The sequence below is a fragment of the Ipomoea nil genome, unplaced genomic scaffold, assembly GCF_001879475.1.
Source record: "Ipomoea nil cultivar Tokyo-kokei standard unplaced genomic scaffold, Asagao_1.1 scaffold3170, whole genome shotgun sequence".
In the NCBI taxonomy this organism is placed as follows: domain Eukaryota; kingdom Viridiplantae; phylum Streptophyta; class Magnoliopsida; order Solanales; family Convolvulaceae; genus Ipomoea; species Ipomoea nil.
In genome coordinates, this window is record NW_017619598.1 from 2,531,073 (window position 1) to 2,545,923 (window position 14,851).

Sequence of the window (14,851 nt, forward strand, 5' to 3'; positions counted from 1 at the left end):
TATACTTAAAAATAAATCTTTTCTACACAAAAATAAAATAAAATAATGAACCTTAATTAAAACTAAACAATTAATCTATTAAAAAGAAACTTTATGTCGGTGGTCTATGGTGGTTGAATTGGTTTTAGCTTAGTGTTAATTACCGAAATGATCCCTCGACTATTGTGAAATTACCGATTTAGTTTTCAACAATATTTTTTACCTAATTAATTCTTCGACTGTGAAAATGTTAACCATTTTGGTCCATGGTTAAAATTGCATCCATAAACTGTTAAATTGAATTGAAGGAAAAAAATGTAATTTCATATATTTTATTTAATAAAGCTTTCTTCTTCCTCGTCAATCCAGTTGTCATCGCTATCTTCGTCGTCGCCGCCTCGTCAATCCAAGTAATTTCATAAATTCCATCCAGCCGCCTCTATCTCTATCGTCGTTGCCGCCGTTGCCATTGCTATCTCTCTTCCCCAACAACCCGTTTATGAAGATCGAGAAGTCCATCTTGAAGGACGAGGGCCGCGGTGTTCGGAGACGATAGCACCGCCACGTCCTCGGCCTCCTCCTCCGCCGTGTCCTCCGCCTCCTCCGCCGCATCCTCAGCCTCCTCCACCGCCGCGCCCACCGATTCATATCCAATGCCTTCACAACCGCCTCAATGCCCACTGTGAAACCAACCCAAATCAGATATAAAAAACCAAAAGCAAATCAGAAAAACCGCCATTGGATATGACTCAAGAAGCCAAGAGGAGCTGCTAAGCCTCGTTGGATCTGCTACTGCACCACCGGAGACCATCGCCGCTATTGGAGTTCACCGATGTAGCCGCTAGATCAGAACTCAAGGTCGCCGGATATTGCTGCTTCGCTGTCAATATGGTACTAAGCTAGGAGAATAGGCATTGCCGGTCATCGTTGCATGTCGGAGGAGCTCTGTTCGTGTCAGACGCGAGGGAGACGTAGGAGCTTTGTTCGTGTCAATCTGCTACTAAGCTGGAGGTCTCCGCCATCACCAACCACCTCCCTCTCCGGCCGACTTTTGAAGCCAAGATTATAGTGACCAAACAAAAGATTCACGCTTCATATCCGGCCAGCTTAGTAGCAGATTCACAGCGAAGCGGCAAGATCAGGAGAGGGAGGTGTTTTGTCGAGGACTTAATTATGTAAAGTGTGAATCATTTATCGCCGTCAATCTGCTACATAATTAAACAAATGTTTCTCTGCCCTTGTGAATTAATTGGCTTCTTATATGAAATTCCATCAATGCCCTTCAATTTAACGGTTTTTTAACGCCTAATCTAACGAAGGATCAAAATGGTTAACATTTTTAAAGTCGATGACTTAATTGGGAAAGAAAAATTGTCGAGAACCAAATTGGTAATTTCACAATACTTGAGGGACCATTTTAGTAATTAACTCTTCAGCTTATGTTGTCTTTTAAAGAGGTTTTGGTTTTTTCTCTTATCTACCTTGATATCCTATTTCTAATTTTAGTACTTATTTTCACATATTTTTACTTTTTTATTTGCTCTAAAATGCATTACATCCAACAATCACTAGCTATTTCAACTTTTTAGGTAATTGAGTCAAGTATATTAAGGCTCTGTTTGGCAGAGCTTATTTAGGAGCTTATAGCTCATATTCGGAAGAATTCGCAAGATGACATGATGTTTAATGTGCCTGAGCAGCATCCAGATTGCATACCGCCCAATGAACTTCAAGATTCAAGTAGTTATATATCCATCAACGAAAGTTTAAGTCAGACTACTATGGAGATGAAAGAGATTCGCAACAATATTGCTGCTACATTATTGGATGCTAGATCATGATCATACTTGTAGACACTTAAATTTTGATAAATATTCATTATTTATCAATATTAGTATATTTGAATATATTTAAAATATTTTGGATAATATTGATATTATCTAATTTGTTAATTAGATAATATCAAAAGAGTTTGAGCTCATCAAAACTCTCTATCCTACACCTATAAATAGGGCCTTTTATTTCTATGTAATCAGACATCCTAGGAAAAATCATGTAAACAGCTGGAAATATATATTATTCAAAGATCACAAATAAAAGCCCCTCCTCCAATCCAATCATGCCTGTTGATCCAAACCTTATTTGAACCCGGAGGCCCTTCAAAGAAAATTGAATTATATTTAGAAATTCAAAATTCTGGTTTACATATCAAGTATCAATGCGGTGTGGGTACAAGTCTCTGGATGGTCCTCTGATTCTTCAATTTGATGCCTTGAACACTCCACCATTGAAGGGCCTCCAGGTTTCAAGTGGCTTGATCTTCAAAGAAGGGCTTGTATATATAGCTTGTTCTTCTTGAAGGGCCTCCGGGTTCAAATGGCTTGATCTTCAATGAAGGTTTGGATCAGCAGGCATGATTGAATTGGAAGAGGGGCTTTTACTTTCAGGATCACATTTTCATTATGATCTCTGAATAATATATATTTCTAGATGTTTACATGATTTTTCCTAGGATTTGTGATTACATAGAAATGAGAGCTCCTATTTATAGCTGTAGGATAAAGGAGTTTTGATAAGCTCAAACTCTTTTGATATTATCTAATTAAACAAACTAGATAATATGAATATTATCCAAAATATTTTAAACATATTCAAATATAATAATATTGATAAATAATCAATATTTATCCAAATTTAAGTGTCTACAAATGCCCCATCGAGACTTGCTTGTACGCCACTTGAGAGCATATAACACTCGAAAGTATGTAGTGCAAGAAAGTCTCGACACTACAACTTAAAGATATAAGGCCGTTTCAACTCGTGCCAAGGAGCCTTGAAAGATATAAGGCCATTTTTACTCGTGCCAAGGAGTATGATTTAGCTTCCTCCATTTCAAATTTCATACAGGGTTTGCCCCCATATCGGTTGAAAGTGCCTATGAAGAGATGAGAGGCAGAGATGTCCCACTGGGCGTGCCAATTTGTGAACAAAGAAAATTGAATTATATTTAGAAATTCAAAATTCTGGTTTACATATCAAGTATCAATGTGGTGTGGGTACAAGTCTCTGGATGGTCCTCTGATTCTTCAATTTGATGCCTTGAACACTCCACCATTGAAGGGCCTCCGGGTTTCAAGTGGCTTGATCTTCAAAGAAGGGCTTGTATATATAGCTTGTTCTTCTTGAAGGACCTCCGGGTTCAAATGGCTTGATCTTCAATGAAGGTTTGGATCTGCAGGCATGATTGGATTGGAGGAGGGGCTTTTACTTTCAGGATCACATTTTCATTATGATCTCTGAATAATATATATTTCTAGATGTTTACATGATTTTTCCTAGGATTTGTGATTACATAGAAATGGGAGCTCCTATTTATAGCGGTAGGATAAAGGAGTTTTGATAAGCTCAAACTCTTTTGATATTATCTAATTAAACAAATTAGATAATATCAATATTATCCAAAATATTTTAAATATATTCAAATATACTAATATTGATAAATAATCAATATTTATCCAAATTTATGTGTCTACAATACTAATAGTTTTATTTTAAAAAATGTTTACTTTTTTTGGAAGACGAAATGTTAAATTTTAATATGTAAACAAACTAATTTAAATTTTATGAAGATGTCCATTTTAGTCTTTTTATATTTATCAGCTTATCAAAAAGCTAATTTTACCAAAGGCCCTGTTTGGTAAATGGTTGTTAGTTGTTTGCTGATTATGTTAATTAGAGGGTATAACTAGTTGATAACATTAGTTCTTGTCGAAAAGTGTTTGGCAAATTAGCTGTTGGCTGATAGTAGTTTGGTATAATATTTTTTTTCTGAAAAAGCTAATTGGAAAAGTTGCTTGGAGTAGCTTTTTGAATTTTAGCATTTTGGAGTTGCAAAAAACTAATTAACCAAACTCTTTAAGAATTTCAGCTAGATTAACAGCTCTTCAGTTTTCAGCTCCTAGCTTATAGCTTTTTTAGCTTTTAGCTACTTTCAGCTAGGTTTGCCAAAAAGAGCCTAATTGAATAATTTTGATCACTTACCAATTAGCAAACATTATTAATTAGTGGGAAAAATTAGACAAATGAACTCAATTTGTAAAAGTTCAATTACACCATTCAGTTTTTTTATTTTATTTTATTTTTAATGTTTCATGTAAACATTTAATTTTAAAAAAAAATACAATTAACCCTTTTTACTTTTTTTTAATGAAAACATAGCCTTTATTAATAAATTGGAAACATCTAACTAGATTACATTCAAAAAGAAAAGAAGGGGGCATTTCCCTACAATCCGCTATGAACAGAGAAGATAATTGTAGAGTTGTATTCACAATCAATAATAATAGTAGTTGTACAACAAATATATGTAACACACTAGTAACAAGAGATATACAAGGAATATAACTCCTAGAGTCCTAATACACCCCCTCAAGCACAGAAGGTTAAAAGAGGCACATTATTCACTACTGGAAATTCTGAAATTTCCGACCACCTGAAAGTGATCTTAAATCAAGTTGAAAGTCTTGTTCCGACCACTTTTGGTATCCGGAAAAACCTTTGTTGCTATTTCCGACCACTTTTTGAACTTTTTGGTATCAACTTAATTTAGGATAATTTTCAGGTGGTCGGAAATTTCAGAATTTCCAGTAGTGATTGAGCTTGTCCCAGAGAAACTCAAAGTGTGGAGCTAGTAGAGCTGAGATTAGTGAAAATGTTGCAAGATGATCCTTAGTAGATATAAAGTTAACCAGGAGCTCACAAGAGGCAACCTATCCCTCACAAAATACATTTGAAGGATTAAGAATGTTATTTCATATTAATTAATTTCATTCTATATATTGTTTAGTTCATTGAAAGATTAAACTTGATAAATTATTTCATTGTTAAGAAATAAAAATAAAATAAATATTTGATGACTGATGATGCCATGACTTCATACCTTACCAACTAACCAAACTATTCAATTCTTGTTTACAAAGGCGTAACAGGCTCTATATGATCACGTGAAAGTCGCTAGAAGCAAAGTGTGTGTGTGGGTGGGGGGAGGGGGGGGGGGGGGAGTGAGGGAGGGACACATGCATGGTGTAGATGGAAGGCAAACCAAAACGATACACTATCACTCTATAGAGGGGGCTCCTACACCATAAATAGGATGGCTTGTCCCCTTTAGATATCATGGTTTAAATATCATAATCTTCCTAGCTTAGTAGTTACTTTGTCCAGTTGTATGTCCAGCCTTCCAATCGGAACACCGGGGTTCGAAATTATTCCTAGTCCCTTATTAGAGCTAAAATATTTATTATTTGGGTCATTATCTCGGACATTGTACATACATATTATTTTAGATCTAGCGCCCCGAGCAATAAAACTATTGTTTTCCTCCCTCTCCCCTCCCCTAATTCTATACTCCCATATCTGAAACTATTAATATTTAAAAGATGTAAATATCCTTTAAAATGACTACCAACTTTGTGTTTTTGGTAGTTATGTTTGACTTGGGAAAGTTCTAGAGGTGAAAAGAAAAAAGAGAGGAAGCTGGCTAATCCAAAACGCAAGAAGTGGTTTGTATCACTCCATCACAATGTTTAAATGGGTTGTTGGGACTAATTAAGAAATTTGGAGATAACTATGAAAAGCTGAATTCAAGGATATTTTCATGCATGCAAATAACAAATTAAACGGAAGAAAATTAAAGAAAACTCAAGACCTGCCTTGAAATCCTAATCCCAATTCAGAAATCTCATTTCTCTCTAAAAAAATAATATGAATAAAACTAAAGGGCATTCAAAGCACATCTACTTGATAGCAAAAAATAAAGACAATAAAACCATATTTCATAATTTCATCAAGAGGTACATTTTATGCAATTAATGGAACGGTATATATGAAAATATAGAGAACCACTATAACTATAAAAACAAAGTGATCTGGTGCAAAATAGATTCGAAGTCAATATATATTTAATACGGAGTAATATTTACTATTCAATTCAAACAAATGGGAAGTACAAAATCCTGCAGATTAGTACATAGGGAGATGCATGGCCCTAGCAAAATCCGATGGAATTAGTTAATTAATGATTGAATTTCATTCTAAGATTGGAAACTGAACTTGCGGAACAAGAACCTTAGATTCTGAACGTCCCAACACAAGGAAATGGTGTCACCATGATGCAAACTCCTCCTTTTCACAAACTCTGTATTCCAGTTGCTAGTGAGAAGAAAGCTGCCGGTCTTCCATTGCTTGAGGGTGAGTTGATGCTCTGACTCAGTGTCCAAATCCCATATTTTAACTCTCAACCCATCCCTATTTTGACAAGCTCTACGCCTCTACAGCTCTCCATATCCATGAGAGGCAACACGTATTTTGTGATTTCCTCTTTGGGCAGCAACAGCCTTGATGAAAGGTTCACATCACTTGTACTTAGCAGCTTATGTATCCAGTGTTTCTTGGCGATGACTCCCTCCTCCTCTACTGGTTTGTTGGGACCAATAATTATGAATCTTTTGCGTTTGGTTGGCAGGGAGAGAGAGAGGGAGGAAGCAGCGTCAATAAGCTCATCAAAATCCCAACGATGATTCTTGATCGGTTTCTTGGATCCAAGACGACCATTATTTATCGGCAGGAAGAGGGAGAGGGAGGAAGCAGCGTGAATTAACTCTGCGAAATTACAATCATTCTTGGTCGGCAAATAATAATCATGAATTCTTGGGGAACAAGGAAAGAGACTTAGAGCAGTGGGGTGGTCTTCTAATCCTGAAAAAAAGCCTAATTTCTTGATGATGATTGCGGTCTGGGAGAGCAAGAACAAGGGGTGGTTCTGGTTTTTGATCATTAAAACACCAAACAGAGGCGGCGGCGGAGAGAGGAGGATTCACGGCGGCCTGAGGATGAGCAGCAGCTATAGGTGGGTGATCCTCCACCGTCGTAGTTGTTGAATTTGATGACAGACTCTCCATTGCGCTATTTTCAGAGTAGGTTTATGTAAACGATGAAACTGCACTTCACATATATGTTTTCATTTGAGGAATTGAATACATATAGGGGCCAGGGTAACCTAATTCTAATTCTAATGCCGGTGGGATTAGGAAACTTATTATTAGCGGTTATGTTTTCCGGCTAATTCTAAACCCCGCCATTTCATTAAACCCTCATTTTAAAAGTAAAGTTATGCTATATATCTCTAATTTATTTTTATTACATTTTTCTCTGATTGGCATTATTTGATTGGTTTAACTTTTTTATCTAAGGGCTTGAATTCTAGTGAAGTTTATTCCTAAAATTGTTGGGACTATAATATCTCTATTGGTTCAAGTGTTGTGTTTGTGTGTTTTGATTGTTAATTACATAGAACTAGGCCGGCCTATACTAGTTATATGTAATTTAATTATGAACCAGAGTGAAATTAGTTTAGACAGCACAATTACACTAGAAGGCACCACACGAGAGTGAATGATTTTTCTAAGGGACTTTATATTACTTTACGACCATCAATATGCAATGCTCCCTTTCACACCCCGACCAAATTTTCCGATTACTTTGCAATAGCAGACACTATTTCTGACCACTTCAGGCAGTGGTCAGAAATAGCTATGAAGGATTTTTGTGGATACCCCAAGAGGTCGGAACATGGGTTTTCAACAGGAAATGAGCTATTTCTGACCACTTTACGATGGTTGAAAAATTGAACATTTTTAGCAGTGTAACTCTCACGGGTCCATCTTTAATTTGTATAGACCAAAATTAGGACTTAGTTGTTGCTAGGCCTCTTGTAGCTAGATGATGTATACCAACAGACTTTTATAGGAGCCTTATAGTTGATTGCATTCACTATCAGCAAACCTTAACCAATGGATCTTATAATTATGATTCCAGACGATCTTGCTCTTGATCGATAGACCCTAGTAGTATATCTCATCATCAGCAAACCTGACTAGCATATCTCAACTTTCTTGGAGTTCAAGTCAACAACAAACCTCTTAATTCATTTATTAATGTCCTCTAAAAATATGTCTTTATCATATGGCTTTGACCAGAGAATCATCAGAAGTCTTGATGTCAAGAATCGGCAGACCTTTATGCCGCAACAGATCCTAGGTTTACTAATAGACATACTTTCAGTAGAGTTTAAGTACGAGGAATATTGTTTATCCATTTGTGTGTTGAGCACATTTTCTAAAGACTCCTAACAACAAGTTATCTTCTAATTATAGAAGCAAACATGTTTTTCTAGACCTACACCAATCAAATACATTCCTTTCACCTCACATGAAATAGTTTTTATCAAATTATTAATGGCATCTTGCAGAAAAGGAGGAGACGTCAGCATTTAAACACCTACCAATGGGAATTTATCAAACGTTCAAATTTCAAAGTTCTCAACCCAATATAAAGAAAACTTCCTTTTAAGCGTTGAAGATATTGTGAAAAAGATAAAACAAAATGCTATATGAGCAGACTAATTCTTAGTCGAGTACACATCTATTCTAAGTGCTTTAACATTTCAAGAATCTACCTAGATTATGTCCATTTAGTTTTCAAGATTAAAATTCCTTGTCTTAAAGATTTGGTGAGATTCTCTCAAGGTTACTTATCATCACACATAGACTCTGTCTATGTCCTTGTGTATGTGGATGATATAATTGTAACCGGCAAACTTGAAAAATCTGTTTGTTCTTTTATTTCTTGTTTGGCTCACAGGTTTTCTTTGAAGGATCTTGATTCCTTTTCCTTCTTTCTTGGTGTTGAAGTGTCTCCCTGCTTGCACGAACTATTTCTCAACCAAAGTACATTTATGATATTCTTTCTCGTGCTGGGATGGTGGGTGCTAAACATGTGGCCACCCCTATGGTTGTTTCTCCTCCGCTACATCTCGCAACCGGTCACACTCTTTCAGACCCGTCTGAGTTTCAGGCACTAGTGGGGAGTTTGCAGTATCTGTCATTGACCAGACTAGATGTCGCATTCGTTGTTAATAAACTCTCTCAATTTTTGGTAGCACTAACTATAGATCACTGGGCAGCGCTGAAACATTTACTGCGATATCTATGCAGAACTTTGGATCATGGCATGGTATTTTCCTTTCTGCTGATTCTCCAGTGCAACTTCATGCTTACTCAGATGTTTATTGGGCAGGTGACAAGCATGATTACCGTTCTACAGGAGCTTATATTGTTTACTTAGGTCGTAATCCTATCTCGTGGAGTTCTAAGAAACAGCATACTGTTGCCCGCTCTTCTACGGAGACTGAATATTGTGATGTTGCTAGTACTGCTGCGGAACTTGCTTGGCTTTCTTCTCTCCTAGGCGAGCTTGGTTTTCCTCAACCAGATAAATCAGTTATTTATTGTGATAATCTTGGCGCAACCTGTTTGTGTGCAAACCCAGTCTTTCACTCTCGTATGAAGCATGTTGCTCTTGACTTCCGTTTTATTCGTGAGCGAGTCTAGAGTGGTGAACTTAGTATTTCTAACATTGCAAGTGATGATCAGCTGGCTGATGCTCGTACGAAGCCTCTACCACACTGACACTTTCAGCTTTTATTGTCCAAAATTGGCCTCGCCGAACGGCTGTCCATCTTGCGGGGGCATGATAATAGATAATATATGTAGTTTGTTGAGTCTGTTTCAATTCGTATTGGTTGTTGTGATTACCTTGAGTTTAGTAGGTTGTTAGCTTCATCTTTGTAGTATAAATACTTTCATTGAGTAATGCAAATTTATCAGTTCTTCACCTATCTACAACTTAGTGGGCATGCAATCCTTGAAGAACCTGTAGCTTAGTATGGAAGCTAAGGATGTTTGAAGGATTGCCAACGGAGCTTAATGAGTAAGTAACCTAGCTAGTTGGGTTGGTTTGCAACTTGGGTGACATGCTACTTGTTTGTATTAAGTCAGCACCGTACTAGTGAAACGAGAAGAGTGTAGTAGGGTTTACTCGAACAACTATAAGAATCATTGATTCAATAATGTTTCTCTATTCTTATCTCCTTATTAATTTGTTGACAATAATCTTTTCTGGTGAACAATTTTAAGAGACTTCACAAGTGCACAAATCGCATTGTCGCACAATGTGCAAAAGCACGGGTCGATGAATCCATTACAAAAATAATATATATAATATCATGCAATTTATCAACTCAAATTATAGGCTCATTTTAACTATATATTACTAGATTACTCTGTATGGCTTCTAGAGGTAATCATGTATTCTTAATTAGTTGTTCATATGCCTAAAGCATTTATTGAAACATCTAAAATCCCATTAAGCACATAAGAACTACAGAATTTTCAATTTAAAATAATTTGCAAGACAACATAAATTACTTACCTTTTTATCCTACGGAGCTTCAGAGCATGCAATTAAATGGAATGACATGTACTCAAATAATTCCCTCAAAACTCTTGACTAAGTTACAATAAAGTTGGCTAGACTATAACATAAATAATCAAGAGAATAAAAAGAAAAAAAAAATTAGTTGATAAAACACATGCCTAAAACTATCTTGGTTATTTCATCATATTCAAGACACCAAAGAATTCTTATCGTAATTCTTATTAAGAATATCCTCATGAAAGTGAAAATACTAAAATACAAAAGAAAAATGTTTAAATAATGACAGGAAATGCTAACAATTTACAACCAACGATAGAAGTCCCATGGGCAAAGCCATGAATAGAGTAGAAGACACGTGCCTTTTAAATTATCTTTTGTTCTTATTCTGAATGCCTTTTTTTTTTTTTTTTTTTTTTGAATTTCTGAACGCTGACTTCTACTCCTTTTCCACTCTTTTTGTACTACTCAAAGTCTCAAACCATGCATCCATCCACCTCCATATTTATCTCCTCAAAGGTTGCAGAGACTAATTTAGGCTTCAATACTTTAATATGCATAATTTCAAATTTAAAAACTTAGTTTATCATGAAAATATTTGAAAAGGAAAACCAATATAAAAATGACCTATTATTATTATTATTATTATTATTATTATTATTATTATTATTATTATTATTATTATTATTATTATTATTATTATTATTATTATTATTAAAGTAAAATCCACTTCCCCAACTTCGTTCTTTATTTCCATTATTATTAATCAAATAACATTAAAAAAATATTTTTTGAAAAAAAAAACATAAAAAATATGTGTTTTTTTTTTAAAAAAAAATTATTTCATACCTACAACTTTTTATATAGAAAACAGTAAATTCTAATTAATATTAAATTTCAACTAAATAATACTCCGTATATAAATATAATTATCATTCTCACACACTCACACGATTTGCTACAAAACTATCTTTAGAAGTATGATTAAAGACTCCTGATGTGCAAACACTCAAAGCATTTTTCAAAAATGTTTAAATTACTAAAAATCTATTCAACACTCATTCCCTTCCTACACTTTTACTTGCGGAAGATCAGTGTTGTTGTTTGCACTAAAAAATTACTGAATTAATCTCAAAATTTCCAAAATTTCATGAAATAGATTATGTGTATTCATGCAGTAGTTCGTAGGTTCTCACGGGGTTGTTCTTATTTCAACGTTTACAAAATTGGCCGTTACGCTAACTATGTTACCAAATAGGGTCATTATTTGTACATTTTAAACAATAAGCTTTTAAGTGTATATATGAAAATATAGAGAACTGTAACTATAACAAAGTGATCGATGCAAAATAGATTTGAATTCAATATATAATACCGAGTAATATTTACTAATCAATTCATAAAAATGTAAAGTACAAAATCCTGCACATTTGTACATATGGAGATGCATGGATCCTAGCAAAATTTGATGGAATTAGTTAATTAATGATTGAATTTCATTCTAAGATTGGGCATTGAACTTGCAGAACAAGAACCTTAGATTCTCAACATCCCAACACATGGAAATGGTGTCACCTTGGTGCAAACTCCTCCTTTTCACAAACTCTGTATTCCAATTGCTAGTGAGAAGAAAGCTGCCCGTCTTCCATTGCTTGAAGGTGAGTTGATGCTCTGACTCAGTGTCCAAATCCCATATTTTGACTCTCAATCCATCGCTGTTTTGACAAGCTCTACAGCTCTCCATATCCATGAGAGGCAACACGTATTTTGTAATTTCCTCTTTGGGCAGCAACAGCCTTGATGAAAGGTTGACATCACTTGTAGTTAGCCGCTTATGTATCCAGTGATGATGATGATTATCCACCACCTTCTGTTTCTTGGCGATGACTCCCTCCTCCTCCACTACTGGTTTCTTGGGACCAATAATCATCAATCTTTTGCGTTTCGTTGGTAGGGAAAGAGAGAGGGAGGAAGCAGCGTCAATAAGCTCATCCCAACGATGATGATTCTTGATCGGTTTCTTGGGTCCAAGAAGACCATTATTTATCGACAGGGATAGGGAGAAGGAGGAAGCAGCGTCAATGAGCTCTGCGAAATTACAATGATTCTTGGTCGGCAAATAATAGTCTTGAATTGTTGGGGCACAAGGAAAGAGACTTAGAGCAGTGGGGGTGATGATCTTCTGATCATTAAAACACCAAACAGAGGCGGCGGCGGAGAGAGGTGGGTGATCCTCCACCGTTGTAGTTGTTGAATTTGAAGACGACAGGCACTCCATTATATTGCGCTATTTTCAGAGTAGGTGTATGTAAACGACGAAACTGCAGTTTCACATATATGTTTTCATTTTAGGAAACTATACATATAGGACCAGGGGAATAGAATAACCTAAATCTAATTCTAATGCCGGTGGGATTAGGAAACTAGTTATTAGCCGTTAAAGATAGAAGATCATGATCTATATATATTTTCCCGCTCCCATCTGATCTCGGAAATTAAATTAAAAAATTAAACCCTGCCATTTCGTTAAACCCTCATTTTAAAAGTAGACTTATGCTAGTGAACTGGGTGGACCTTGACCGCTAAACGGACAGAAAAAGATCCAGATCACATTGGGGTTTACACCATAACCTTAATTTATTCTTCTTATATTTTTTTCCTCCGGACCTGACATCATTTGATTGGTTAAACTTTTTTTTTTTTTTTAATTAGTGGTTGGTTATCATATTTATGGTCATCCTTGAGAACCATATTAGGAGGGGAAATATGGGAGGGAAAATTTAAGAGCGGTAAGAAACATTTTCCTTACAAACATGGTTGAAAAAATCGCTAGGCGCTCAGGTGTGTGTGAGTGCCTAAGCGGCGATTAATCGGCGCCTATGAGCTTGTGTATTTTTTATTTTATTAAAAATTTATTAATTTTTGTTATTTTTTAAGACTTGATAATTATAAACTATTTAATACTTTAATAGTTAGCTAATACTCAAATATTAAATATTAAATATTAACCTACAAACATCTAGACTTTGAACAATTTATAATTATTTTGCTCAAAACGATGTCGTTTTGAGTGAAATAACCCATTTAAAAAAAAAAAATAGCTAATCGGCCGACTAGGAGGCCTAGGAGGTCAACCACCTAGACCACCAATTATGCTTGTGCTATTCTAGTTTCAAAAGTCACGACCCAACCACTTGTGCTTGTGCTATTCACAATAATTAGTTTTAAAAATAATTATTTAAAATTTTAATTAAAAAAAAAGATTCCGTCTCTTCGTCTAAAGCCATGGAGACGAAGAATTTATTTTCTTCATCTTTGGCCGAAGACGAAGAAAGTTTCTTCGCCTCCGGCTGGAGATGCAGTCTGGGTTTTTTTTTTAAAAATTTAAAATTTTAAATAATTATGTTTTAAAATAAATAAATTTTGGTTAATCTGTTAGAAACCTACAAAAAATTAGAGAAATTGTATTAAAATGGCTAATTTAAGGATTCAATTGTAAGTTTTTTAGCCTAATTGTATTATCGTGTGCACTTCGATCACCTATTTGACCTTTATTCCTAATTATTTTAAAAAATATTTCCCCTCCGATTTCTAATTATAGTTGTAGTATTGTGAATTTTCAGCATTCTAAATTTTATCTATTATAATGCACTTTGTAATTTTTGTAGTCTATATATTATTTATTCATTTATCTTTATTCTGATAAATCATTTTTTTTTTTTTAAAAAAAGTACGTGAATGTGTTATATATTATTTTCGGCATTTTTAATAAGGAAAATGATATTTAGTCCTCCTAAATTTTTCCTAATATTTTTTTCTTATGATGTGACTTATATTCATGGGGTGTTATGCATTGGTTAATTCACACACTTTTAATTAAAAATTAAATAATCTAATTAAATAATGTTACATCATGAGGAACAGTTACGAAGGAAGTTTTTAGAAAGGGTATATATAGCATTACTCATTTAATAATGTGTGTTGTTAGCTAGGGAACCATCTGGGATCACTACTACGAAATGACATATTACGTCATTTAATAGATGGGGTTTATTAAATAACTATCTTCTATTATATATCACGTCACTTAATAAACGAGGGTTTTAAATAACTGTTTTCTATTATATATTACGTCACTTAATAGATGGCGGTTTTTAAATAACCGCCTTCTAAATATATACTTATGTCACTTAATAGACGACGGTAGTTACAAAATCCCAGTATATAATGTAATTTTATTATTTTCTTAAAAAAAATTTAGTATATATACTATAACCGCGGTATAAACTTTAAAAAAAAAATTATAGTATGTTTAATATTTTAATTTTTATAGTATGTTTAATATTTTAATTTTTATAGTATGTTTAATATTTTAATTTTAATTTTAGGACTATTTATTTTTTTAATTTGTTATAATATATTAGATTCTCTGAGTATAGTGGTTTTGCCACGTTTAGTCTTAAATTTTAAATTTGATCATCCATGTCCTTCGACTTTCAAATAATCTAAGTTAACCACTCATGGTCCTTCAACTATCAAA